Below are 12273 nucleotides of genomic sequence, written 5' to 3'. Positions count from 1 at the left end.
TCAGAGCACGTCTTGAACATTATTTCAAAATTGCGAGTAAACATGGGAAAACTGCAAGGCATTTGCACATTAACTTATAGTAGTTATAGTTTAAATAACCCCATTAATGTGTGATATTATGAAGTTTATTACACAGAGCCATGATGAGCGTAACGAGTGAGCAAATGGGAGTACTGCAGAATAAATAACACTCCTTTGCTTACAAACATCCCCATAAGTTACAATAATAAAGTGTATAAAGTGACAACCCATGAAGAAGCATGGTTCAGTTGGCTACACTAAACTTTCCTTCCTAGGCAATAAAAGAAGCTACAATAAATTTTTTATGTGTAAAGTTAATTTTTCATTATACCGACTAACACAAATGCAATCAAAATGTCAGCAAAGGTTTTGGTTTGATTTAGCCCATTACTTTAAAAGATGTTACTCATCTCAAAGGTGGTTTTTGACACTCTTAATGTGTTTTTGAAAAATGCTTTATTGTCTACAGCTAAGACATCCTGAAAGTTTCCACCTTTGTAAATCAAGAGGGGAGAAGCAGGGGCAAGTGGAGTTTTATAGTTTTGTTTTACCATACACAGACTCAGAGTCAAATGTCATTGAAACCTGTTTTGATTGCTTTCAGAAACTCATCTTTTAGTGGTGAGAAGATGAGGGCAACAGTTTGCTCTTGGGCCAGTGCTGTCTTTTTCCAATAGTTTTTCCAGATGACAAGTGAATGCAATGTACAAGTTTAGGATAAACTTTATTACTTAGGTTCCACCTGTCATGGGCAGATGACATGCAGGAAGCCCAGGCAGAGCCCAGCCGCTCCACAGCCACCAGTGAGTTCTCAGAAGCTGGACTGAGAGCTTCCCACACACAGAGCTACAGGACTTGAGTCTGTATAGGGTTAACCATATGAATAAAATGGTGAACAGTTAATCCCACACAATTTGTATTTCCATCCTGCAAAATCTCAGGATGAAATACCAAAATCCAGGCTGCTTGAAGATGGAAAATTTATTTCTCAAAAAAATGCTAGCCTTTTAATAAAGAATTATTTACTCTAATGTGAAATTTCAAGTTAAATTTCTCTTTTCTGATTAATTAATGCTTTCTATTTAAAGAAAATAGATTTGCAAGTATAAAAATGACCTAACTGCATTTTTTTTTTCTTTCATTGTAGTCAAAACCCTTTGTTTCAGTAAGGTCTGATCTTGGCTCACTCACAGGAGGTGCAGGACTCTGCTGCAACCATGGTATCATTTCAGCATTGTGGTTTGTTACAGCACATAGGGAGGGACTAGGAAAACATTATTTACCATCTTCTCTCCCCAGCTGTTGTGCAGCACTACAAAGTCTCTGCAGCTTTCTAATGCAGACCAACACCGGATCAATTAAAGGTATGAGAAAAAAAAGGCTGCATTGTGGCATTTGTAGCACACCAGCTGGTGTGAGGATAAAGCAGTTGGGTACAATCTATTGGAGATACACGCATGCTGGATTTTAAGCCGTGTTCATTACTTGCCTTGTTCCTGGGAAGAAAGTCTTCCTTATAGATTTGTTGAGGATGATTAAAGAAAAAAAGCAACTTGGGGAAAAAAAGCAACCTGGCCTAAAAAACTACCGCAATGATGTTCCATTTTTTCAAAAACTATACATTGGTATGATACTGGTCACTATCAGAGACAGAAGCATGGGATTGCTGAACTGCTCATTTGCTCTAACACTGTCATTCTTTACTTCCATAAATTAGGAACTTAGGAGTCCCACCATATGATTAGGATGGGATTCACCTCACCTGATTTCAGCCATCTAAATGTTAGGAATTAATCTAAGTGGTTGACTAGGTCCCCTCCATAGTCAGCAAACAGAAACAGGCACCTTCAGAGGGATGTTTATCCCACCTGCCATAAAAAAAAAAAATCCCAAACTACTTTGGGCTAGATGTCTGGTTTTTAGATTAAAGTCAGGTAAGATGAATTCCACCCTCAGTGACTTGAGGAAACCAACTAGCCTGGGAATCCTGAGTTTCTGAAGCTTCTTCCAGCTGCTTGATACACTTGGTGTTTCAAGTAACAGACTGGCATGAAAATATATTATCAAATCCCTGCCCACCACAAATTTGATTGAAAATAACAATGTCCTGCGTAAGTATAGCATACTCTCATCATGATGTGTGAGGAATTTGTGGCAACAGTACATAACTCAGTGAGTGCTATGAAAATGCTCTCTGTAAAGTTCAAGACCTCTAATCTCTCTGTTGGTACGTGGTGCCTGGTGAGTAACAGCCATACAGCTGGAATAGTCTTTCTACAGTTTAGCAAGAGGTGAGGTTTGATTGATAATAGATGGGGTGCTCAGTTCTCTTTGAAACTGTTATAAATCAGTCAGATAGCTGCAAACTGAAAAAAATGTCAGGATTAGCAAAGGATTTTTCAAAGACATTCAGAGGTCGGAGGTATTGCGTTGTTGAAAGTCAGAAGAAGAACTGAGGACTAAACTGTTTTCTTCCCAGCCTCCAAGAAGAAAAAAACCAATCGATCCTAGGTCTGTAAGGAGAAAAGGACATGGGTACTTCAAAGGGTTCACCCAGGCTCTGTGCACCATTTAGGTCCTGCTGCAGTGCTTCAGGACAATTCACCAGCTCAGGGCCTTAACAGGAAAGACACAGCTTGGGAATTTCACCTTTATGATTACAGGGATTGAGCCTGCCTACAGCTCTCCACTGCTAAGAGTATGACTCTGCAATTTAAGGAAGGAAAGTATTCCTTCTAATGAAAAAAATATTGTTCATGATATTTCAGTGTAACTACATCAAACTAACTGATCCAAGAAAATCACCAAGGATTATGAAAAATCTCTCATTTTAAATTAAGCGTAGGAAAGACCAGAAATAAAGCCCTGTCAGTGAGCAACTAGTAAAGAGCTGGTAGCAGTGTCTATTATTAATGTTATCCAGCCCTGGCCCTGAAGAGATCCCACTTTCTGTTGCTTACTCTCTGCCAAGCTTCAACTGTTCAAACTGAAATTTGACATGTCAGAAATCACCCAAAGGGGTTCATAACGTTTATGTAGGGAAGAAAAGAGACATGCTTTTGCATCTGTAACCACCACTTGCTGTTGGGTAACCCTAGTGGTGGCACAACTAGTGACTTTCTACTTATTATCACTCTGGCCACAGAAAGCTTGCATTTCTTCTACAAAGGGACAACAACTTCAGAAGCACGACTTCTCCCAACTGAAGCTGTCCAGTAACCACAATGCTAAACCATTTGCTGGTGGATTTCTTAGACATAGAAATAGTTGCTCTTTTAGAAAAGGAGTTATTTGCTGTGTGTTTTTAAAGAAAAATATTTTCAGCAGCTTAATTTGGGGGTCAGGAGGATGTATGGGATGATGATGAGTGATCGGAAAGCTTCATAAGGAAACCACTGCCTGTTGCACTCAAAGCATACTAGTGGGCATCACCAGGTCTCCTGTGCTGTAAGAGCTAAAAAACTGATTAGGAGAGTCAATACTTGAAACGGGCTCAGGGAGAGGGTTTCATCTCATTTAAATGCATCTACAATGCAGATGCCAGCAGCTGAACAAGTCACATAGGACTCAATTTACATGCTGTGGTCAGAAATAGGCACTTTTAAGCAGTGATTCATCTGACCTATTTTACCTGCCTACTCTAAGAGGAATTGCACTGTGATGTAAGAGTTCCTGTTTCTTTCCAGTAAGATAACCTTAAAGGGACTAACTCAGATGTGGACCAACTCTCTGCATAGCAGACATCTGCACTTAGCTGGATGAATCTCACAGTCTGTTTTTGTGCTGTATGTAGACCTTTGTGGATGGTGAGTGCAATGCCAATGAGAATACAGCAGGAAGAGAGCCTGCACTCCAGAATTCACTAGACTGCAAAGACCTAGTGCCATAGAAAGAAATTCAGTCCTACTGAGTGTAAGATGACTACACTGTGGAGCAAGCAGTAGTGTGAGCAGACTTTAGAGTTTCCTTCATGAAATGGATAAATATACAAAAGCTAGTGAAATAAAACTACTTTAGTGGAGAGAACAGCAAGAAGTATGAAAAGGCTCTTCCCTTCCTCGGCAAGGAGAACTTTTTGAAATTGTAGCCCAGCTCTGGAAAAAGACTGAAACCTACCTTTCTCATTTTAATGTCATATTCACAGTATGGAATTACACTGTTTCTGGGGAGATGTACTGTCTGCAGGATACTCAAGAAGAATTGTCACCAAGAAACTGCAGCTATGTTATGTAGGCGTGTACCTTCCACACCATGTTCAGATACTAAGCCACAGTGGACTGAAGGTGCATTGATACCAAATGGGGAGGTGAGCACAAGACATCTCTCCTGAAGGTTCAGCCTCTGTATTAGACAATCAGAGTCAACACTGAGGAGAACCAAAACCCAGATGACACAGCTGAGAGATCCAAGAAGGAACTCCTCATTGCATGGTTGAGTCTCCTTGCAATGCACCCTGCCATTATGTAAGGAGTAATTCTTCTCACCGCTCACCGCTCAGAGATCAGAGACTCTGCACTCCACAAGGTGCAGTTAGCTGCTGGCCCTGGGAGGACACAAAGGAATTCAAGACACCATAAAGATAACCAGATTCTCCATTACTATTGGCCTAATCATGGAAAGCAAGGAAAAGACAACTGCACAGGCTGCCATAGAACATAGATCATACAGCGTGATGGCAGATCCAGAAAGTGGAGGAAGGAAATTAGACAACTGCAGAAGAGCAGCAGTCAGATGTCATCTCCATACAGAGTTCATGATGTGATTTATGATCTCATCTATTATCTGGCCTGACACAGGATTAGAAGAAAAAACCTATATCAACAATACAGGGGACCAACAGGACTCCATGTCTCAGCATGAAGTCAGCAGCAAGGAAGAACCAATGGCAAAAACTCAGACAGGAGCTGAAGACTGGATTAGATAGCCTGAAAGTGTAGAGACATCATGGTACAGACATATTCCAACAGAGGTTGTGTGTTAATTTCCCCCAGCCTCAACAGTTCATCGGTAAATATGTACACAAAACACTAAACAAAAATATGTTTTCAGCATATAGCTTTCCTGACTAGAGTTTGAGAGAGGAGAATGAATGACAGGAGAAGAACATTGGCGAATGCATCCAGAACTCCATTTACTTGCCTGTGTCTAGAGCCTTAGTTGCATTCCTTTGTGGAGAAATTATTCACTCCCTAACAAGATGGTTTAGCTTTATAAGCTTTAGCCTTTATCTTATTATTTAGCAAGTGGTACAGAAAATGTAGTTCAATGCACTGAGAGCACATGGGTCCTGTGAGAAAAACAGGTGGTGATCAAGTAATTAAAAACTATCATACTGGATGGTCTTGTGGGTTGTACCACTAGTTTCAAAATCTATATTAATATTAGCACTTCCTACCTTTAGAGTCCTTGATTTTCAATCTGAAGAAAATATTATTTTAATAGAATTTGAGATATTAAAAAGTATACTGACATCAAGTGTTAGTATGCTGGCAGCCATCTTGATTAACCCACCTGAGATTTAATCAGGAATCTTCTGCATTAAAAGCCTGAGCTGGTACAGGCAGAGTTGGCAGTAAGAAGTCATAAGGATGCATAAATTTGCATCCTTAGAGATCAGGCAGAAAAGGGGCTCTGGAGTGCAAGGGCCATATTACTGTTTTGGTGAGTTTAGCCATATCAAAGTATAGAAAAAGAACTGACCTTTTCAGATTTTCATTTTAGTGGTACCTTGTCAGTTTTAGGAGTTTAAAAGGGAGGAAATTCATTATGGAGTTAATTGTTTTCTTCCTGGCTTGTCCAAAACATGAAGTATCTCACATATGTGTATCTCATGCTGTTAAAAAAATTGCAGTTTATTCTTCTCCTAAATTATATTCTCAAAGAATATCAAGGGTAAACGTTAGGGTCCAGAAAAATAAAGATTAAATAGAACAAATTTTACATTTGAAGAATTATAAACATATACAAAACAAAAACATATATGTTAAATTAAATAGATCAGGAAAAGAATTCCCAAAAAAACAAGAACTGTTGTCAGCTGAAGAGTCAGGCATGCCCTGCTGTCACATAATATTTGATGTAATAAAATTTTTCTGGTACGGTTTTCAGTGTACCAGAACATTATCCTTTATTAAGACAGGAGTTAGAAAGTTCATTTTCTATCTGTGTCTCATTAATTTTATCTTTAAGACTCTTCTTTTATTCTCCCTATACACATAGTATTATGCTTAATATCTTAAACTTTTAGGAAATTGAATCCAGCATCAGTTCAAGAGAATTAAATTTAGATTGCTCGGTTTTGAATGGCTATGATATTCAATACTGAAGAAATTTTTAGAAATGCTCGATACTGTTAAGCAGTAACTTAAGGACAACCTAGTAGTTAAGGTACAGAACTAGGCAACAGGAGATTTGGATTCACTGCACTGCTCCAGGTTTTCTTTGCAAGCTGATGCAAATCTCCATGTTCCCCTTCTGTATAATGGGAACATTATTCTTCCTCTGTCTGCATTGCCTAGGAGTCCTGCAAGCTGCTCTTTAGAGGTACATTATTCCCTCAGCTGTGAACACTTTGCAAGAGAAAAGGCTTTGAATGTATTCTTTTTTAGGGCAGGAATGATCTTCTTATGCTTTTGAACAGTACTGTGCAGCACTGGGATATGAATCTGCTTGTAGCTCCTTCTGCTACAGAAATACAAGTATTAATAATAATTAATGATATTAGCACCTTTTAATTGTGCTGCACTTGTAAGCTCCTTCTTACCTTTTTGCTCTGGGTCAGGGAACTCCCCATTGTCTGCTTTAGCTACAGTAAATACCACTGTTGCACAATATTATTATTATTGTTGTAGTTGTTAGCAATTTATTCAAAGAACATCTTATGAGTGCAAATAAAGCAAGCAGGTGTCTGCACTGAGTTTATAGACTACAATAGAGATAGCACAGCAAGACATGAACTACAGAGGGGGAGCACTGGAATTCAGTGCCTTTCATAGAGATACAAAGCAATAGGCTTTTCTTTTCCCTGTTCTTTTCTTCTCATTTACTTTCTTGTTGCTTTCTTGGAGTCCTGGTGTGTGTGCAACCTTTGCATCCTCCAAACATTGGGCAAAACACACTTAGCTGAAGTTCAGGGCAAGATACATAGGAAGTCTTTGAGGACATGGATGGTGCAAGAAACCCAGTTGGCTTTGCAAATCCGTGAAGAAATGCCACCTCTTGAAAATAAATCAGAATCTTTTATCCATCAAACCTGCAATTGCTCTGCTGTGCAGAGAATGGGGATGCCCCTCAGCTCCCAGCGATGTCCTACCCCAAGGCAGAATTTTCACCTTACGAGGCATGGGAATCATCACTTGACAAAACAGAGGGGCAGTTAATTTAGGTCCTGATATAAAGACCATTGATATTAGAAGTGAGATTCCTACTGGACTTTGGACTGAGTCTCTTTTATTAGCCTATGTAACCTGACAAAAACATTTCTTCTTTTTCTTTCTATAGTTTGTTACCATCTCTTGTTAGATCTTGCCTTACCTGGGACTGTGGTTCCTACATACAGATTTACAGGAAGAAGTAGAAGCATGTGAAGAGGTCTTTATCTCCCCTGTGCTAAGGGTGGCTGGTGCAACATGTCTTGATGCATCACAAAATGCAGCCATGGCTGTTTTGAGAGGCACATCTCTCAAAGCAGAGACTGTATCTGCTAGGAGCAACAGTGTTCGGTCCTGACTGAGGCTTTGAAGTGCTGTTCCTGTCTATCCACCTACATCCACTAAATAAAACAAGCAAGAGTTGATAAAAGACTGGAAAAGAAGGAGAGAGTACAGAAGGTCATGGGGTAACGTCCAGGCCCACAGCACTTTATAGAGAAGTTATGGAGCCTCCACAGGAGGCAGAGACACAGGGAGGGAGAAGTTGCTGTAAGCTACTTTCATTACGAGATTGTACACTGGAAATGAAAATGTCACCCTAGAGTGAAGTGTTAACTTGGTTACCCTACAGACAACTCCAATTGAAAAAGAATTACAGGTTAAAAAGAAAAGAGAAGAACCTGTCACTGAGGCTAATAGCAGCTAGTGTCTCTTCAAGGGTAGAAAATGTTAAAGGCTGAACTGCTGCCAAAATCCATGGCAAAGCCAAATCCAGCAGGGAGATTCTGTCTTTTGTCAATAAACTCTGGATTGGGCCCTTCATTTCCCCTTTGTTTGCTGCACTGAGCAAGAAGTAGTGGAAAGAAAAATGAGTCACTCTTGTAGGAGGCCGCTTGGCCCCCTTTGCCAGGTGGTCTGCTGACAGCATATTGCTCTGTAGGGCATGTTATATCTCTGCGCTTTTCTTATCAAAATGTCAATACTTTCTCATTGCCTTTGAGTGTTCCTAGGAAAGTACATACAGACTGCAGGAAATGAAAGTCATGAGATCCAAAGGGCTGAGATAGGTGCTCCTAGGAAAAGTCCCGAGGTAGAGGCAGGAACCTGAGCAAAAGGACAAACAACTGTTATTTAGTTATTTTTGTATGGCTGCAGTTGTGATTTTGAAAGGTAGGAATACAAGTTTGATGCCTAGTTCCCACTGAGTCTTATGAAATCTGTTGAAGTCAGGAAAAGTAACTAACGAGTCCCGCTGTCAGCACGGAAAAATGCACCAGACTTTTCCTTCCACCATCCTTTATTTTGGCTTCTCGGCTGAGCCTAGTTTAGTGAGTTCCCTGTCACTATGAAGGGAAGATTTGCAAATTTTCTACCCACATTTCCCTTCTCGTGGGTGAATAGCACTGCTGTTGCCGAGGAAAAGAGCACATCTGTGGCAAAATACTGGTTTGCCACAATTTCAGTGAGTCTGGGTTTCACTCCCGTGCTCCCACTCTAACTCGGATTTGTTCCCATTTTGAGTGTGGGTATTTTGAATTCATAACATCAAAACAGCAGAAGGAAGCACTAAAGCTTACTCTTTGGGCTTCTCCTCTGTCCAAACTTGTCCTCTCATCAGTGTGGCTATAAGCTGTATCAAAGACATTGTCCCTACGGTCCTACCGCTGTAGCAGGTACGAGGCAGTGCTGACAGTACAGAACCGTGCCGCTGAATCTGACTCTCCTTCTTGCATATTACAAAAACATTAATAATAAAAAAAGTATCCAGTGCTTAATTTATTTTAAATTTTCATCATTTTATTTAACATCAAGAGTTTAAAGATGGAAATCATCTATTTGGCAGCAAGATTGTGCCTCAGTGCTGGATCCAGAGAGCCCACCTCCCACCGACGTGCCATTGGATGCAGCTTCCCCGAGGTGCCCCTGAAGGGGTTGTTCCTTGGCACAGCTGGACTGTGTAGAACAGACAACACAACCTCAGGCTCCGTTGTTGTTCACCAAGGAAACTCTGAGCTGGTTTTCTGAGAGAGTAGTGGAGACCACATTGTAATATACTGTCTATATATGCAGCTTGAATTTGAGGCAAAAATGCATCACACCAGATAAATTGATTGTTTATGTAAAAAGGGATTTTTAAAGCAACAGCAAAAAATGTAAGGTGTGCAACTGCAACAGACAGTACTAGCAGCAATAACAAGCTAGTTACTAATGGGCTGGGATTTAGGCGCAGTTTCAAGGTAAATTTGTATTCGCATAGATGCACTGGGATAGATTTTATATGAGAAAGTCAATGAAAAGAAAAATCCAAACTGATCACAGACACTCACTCGCTATTATGCCATATCTGAATTTTATGTGCATGTTTGGTGACTGAACACTTGGATAGAGACAAATTTGTTTTATTTCTCTCCCTGCAGCTTGTTCATTAAAATTCTGTTTTACTCCAGCAGCCAGCATTGTGCTGCATCCTGACAACTGCGCACAGGGAAAGTGCCACAACAGACACATGCCAGCTGTCCCTTCCAATCCAGCAAACTACTGCTTCCCCATGTGGAAATATAGTGTTTACCCCTTTCCTGGGGAAATAACATATTCTGCAGCAAGACAATAGAACGCGGTTTGTTCGTACATGGTTAAAGTACACATGTGGTAAACATAACAGCCTGATTTCCCCCTGCATTGCTTCAGTTTTGCACAGATGCGTACCAAAATGATTCCTAGCAATCTTTTTTTTGGCAGCCATAAAACCTAACTCCTGTTATGCTACCTCCCACATAGCTTCTGAGTCCCAGAAAGGTGCCTGGCCCTGTGTTCATTCCCACAGTGCCTGGAAGATACGTGTCTTTGCAGAGAGCTGCGCGACTGCCTCGCGCCCAATGCTGGGCATGTCTGTAAATTCCGGGGACACGTATCACAGCCTTATCTCCTGGATTAGGTGCAGAAATTCCTCCGTCGCTTTGAAATACTGGCATTATGCCCAATTCCCGGATGCCTAAAATTAAGCTTTGAGGCCATATCTAAACAAGGTCTTAGGTGCCCAAAGTGGACCTTAGATGGAATTCAGGCACCTGAGTACAAAATGGTCACAACACGGTTACGAAATGCTGCTGTGCAGCTTTTTTCCAAGCCTAGAGATGCCAAGGTCCAGAGATGCTTTACTTTCTTACTCTGAAGTTCCCAGGTGCCTAAAGCTCTGTTTGCAGTGCCAATGTAGAACTGTCCCAGAGCTGGCATAAGCGGATAGGCCAGTACCTCACTCAGGTCTCAGCAACCCTAACCTCACAATTTAACACTTGAATAAAACAGTTCATTTTCAATGGTGTTGGTGGATTGCAGAACTGAAGCTGCTTGTGGTCAGCACACCTGGGGAGGAAGCCATGAACGCTGACACGTGGTTCTGATTCCTTCTTCTAAGTAACTAAAATTTCATTTACATTGTCAAATAATAAATGCAGCAGTTTAAACAAGAATATTTTAATACACAGCAAAAGAATTTGCTTTTAGAAAGAACCTAAATATCTGCAGCTATTGAATTCCAGCATCCTTCAGGCCATATTGTTAGGCTATGTTATATTTGAGATGCAAAGGGGAAATGCACAAAGAAATACTCTCTGCAGCAAGTTATGCCTGGTTGGCTTTCACATTGACTTGGTGTTTGCTCATTCAGCATATAGAGAGGTATTTCGGCCCAGGCTCTAATAGGTGAAGGATCAGAACAGGAGGAGATTTTTGCGTCAATGCGTGGGCTGTGAATGCAACAAGAAGGTGATTAAATAGACACTGGCAGCAGAAGATAAAGTTAGCAATTATGAGGCCATTTCCAGGAACAGGCTGCCCAGAATAAAATTATTTTGCTTAAAATCAGCAGGTAAAAGAAAAAAAGTCTTTCAAAGAGGTCTGCCATTGTGACAAGATTGGGTTTTCTTTCCCTTCCCTTTAGAGCTGCCAACTAAATGGTTGCACAGTTTTACTTTGCACATATCTGGTGATTATGTTTAATATTATTGCCCCTCTTTTCAGAGCTAAAAGGGTTTATGTAGAAAGTTAGGCTAGAGAGTGATACTGTCTGTTCATAATGCCAAGGCAGCAGGAACAGGGGACTGTAAACTTCCCTACGCTTCACTCTCATGCTGTGAGCCCAGCATGAAGGAGCGGCTAACTAAGACATGGATCCTTACTGCCCTCCACCACACGTAGGGTGAGATGGCAGCCACATCACGAGACACTCTGCTTAGGGCCAGTTGTAATGCGAAATCATTAGAAACTAGGCAAAGATCACAGATTTCTTCCTACAGGCTCCCAGATTCATGACAGATGACAACTCTTTTCAGTTGTTCCTGACATGATTGGCTTCAAATACTTTTCCGAGAAGCGAAGACCAAATTCCGTAAACCATGCACATAAGCCATCCAGCCCCCTACCCTTTGCTTTGTTTAGGAAATATGCGTGAATCACTTTCATATTGCACAAGTTGGTTTATATCGATCAACAAGAGCTATTGAATATGCACATTTATACACGCTGAGAGCACCTCAGGTGCAGGGAAAATTATGTTATGAGACATAAATGCATGAATTTCCACTGTAAGAAGATTGATGTGAAAGCTCAGCCTCCTGTAGACTGTTACCTGTGCATGAACCTTGCTCTCCTTAGACATTTCCATTGAGATTAAAACAGCAGATATTTTGGAAGATTTCAGGAGCACCTGACTTTTTATAAGATTTTCTTACTGAAAGAAAATACCTGAAAGATATCTGTTCTGTTAAGGAACTCACATTTTTGGCTGATATCTCATAAACATAGGTACTTCATAAAGTAGTCTTTCAATGCTTCCTTTTACATCCAAGTCCATGCCTCAGAATAGAGAGGGACTGCAAGTAAT

This window comes from Grus americana, unplaced genomic scaffold (genome assembly GCF_028858705.1).
Source record: "Grus americana isolate bGruAme1 unplaced genomic scaffold, bGruAme1.mat scaffold_228, whole genome shotgun sequence".
Taxonomy (NCBI): domain Eukaryota; kingdom Metazoa; phylum Chordata; class Aves; order Gruiformes; family Gruidae; genus Grus; species Grus americana.
The sequence above is the reverse complement of the archived record's forward strand: the minus strand, read 5'-3'. Positions refer to the sequence as shown.